This window comes from Rhagoletis pomonella, unplaced genomic scaffold (genome assembly GCF_013731165.1).
Source record: "Rhagoletis pomonella isolate Grant_MI unplaced genomic scaffold, Rhpom_1.0 Rhpom_scaffold_00009, whole genome shotgun sequence".
In the NCBI taxonomy this organism is placed as follows: domain Eukaryota; kingdom Metazoa; phylum Arthropoda; class Insecta; order Diptera; family Tephritidae; genus Rhagoletis; species Rhagoletis pomonella.
In genome coordinates, this window is record NW_023458563.1 from 14,672,321 (window position 1) to 14,673,848 (window position 1,528).

Genomic DNA, 1,528 nt, shown 5'->3' on the forward strand with positions numbered 1-1,528 from the left:
TATATATGTTGAAATCTCAATAACACTCGAACGTGATCCCGTATCCATTCGAAACTTATTTTAAACGATTCAGCTTAATTTATTCTTGGAATACATGTATAAATTCTTTTCAAAAATGCATTGAACAAAAAGATATAGGCACATGAAATACGAAAAGGTCCCTAGGGACCTTCTCACAAATCGAAGGGTTAAAATTGTATCCCTGAAATTTCGCAATATTTGATTTTTTTTTTAAATTATATGTTAAGGACTTATATAAACTCTATAACATCCTCGAATTTGGTCGTTCTAACTTTATCAGCTTAAAAAATTACCTATTCGTCCTTGTGAATCAAAAAAATTTTAATTATTTTTTAATTCTAAAGAAATTTCCTCTTTCTTTTCATATGTTTGAAATTACAAAGTCCTTTAAAATAAATCCTGACGTCAGAGAAAAAAATAAAAATGTCACTTTAAATAATAAAGTAGGTTTTAGACCCGTTTATTTATTATTTATTGTATGGTGGGAGAGCTTCTCGAACAATAAAGAAGCAATTTCTTCGATTTAAGTTGTTGAAAAGTAATGGACACTAATCCCGGACTAATCACGGGACTGTGAGAACGACATCCCGAAAATCTCGGGATCGTAAAAAACGAAAAATTAACATCCCTAGTACATACCGTTATGTATAATGTGCATGCCCAATTAAACATATAAAAAATACATACAGTGGTAAAAAAATTATAGCCGAACCACTTTTTGCCAAGGTTTAGCGTATTGTTTTTGTTGTTTATTTTATTTTTATAAAAATATAGTTCATTCTTTAACAAACCTCTTGAAAATCCAAGTTTCCAACTTTGTGCAATATTGAAAAAAATTCAACAAACTTTCGTACAAAATTTTGAGCTTTTTGAAAATTCCAAAAAATCAACCGTAAATTTTAGGCATTTGAAACTTGAACTTTATTCTACTAGAATTCAGTGGGCTACAAAACTGCCTACTCAGAATCTAATTAAAAACTCGAAATTTTTGCGAAGACTTGTTGATTTTTTTTTTTAATTTCATAAATTTATAATGCAGTGTCACTCAATTGTAAATTTGTACAGATTTGTGCATTTTTATGTTGGGCTATTGGGACAAAATAAACAAATTTGGACTTTTTTTGTAGTCATAGGATTGGTACAATACAGCAGTCTTCTATTGAAAAATTTCAACAAATAATATTTGGGTATTCACACAATTGGTATACGATTTACACCAAATTTCGGCAAATACCCAATCGTGTGACACTGCCTTTAAACTTGTATTTATACGGATGTTGTTAAAGAATGAACTATAAAAAACTAACCAAAATTAAATAACAACAAAAATAATATTTTAAAACTTGTAAAAATTTGATGTGGCTATAATTTTTTCGACTGCTGTACATAAGTTGAATATGATTACTCAGCCGTGCAATCATAGTAGCACAATGCCACTAATATTTGACTTACAACAACGGGCAGGAATTTCAAAATTTCAACCCTGTTTATGTGAAATATTTTATTT

General features: G+C 28.9%; 1 protein-coding gene across 1 annotated transcript in view; it reads left to right on the forward strand.

Moving 5' to 3' along the window:
- The window catches only part of LOC118745418 (sodium- and chloride-dependent GABA transporter 1), a 422,900-nt gene that overhangs the window by 305,752 nt on the left and 115,620 nt on the right, over positions 1-1,528 (forward strand). The gene's annotated exons all lie outside the window — the stretch shown is intronic.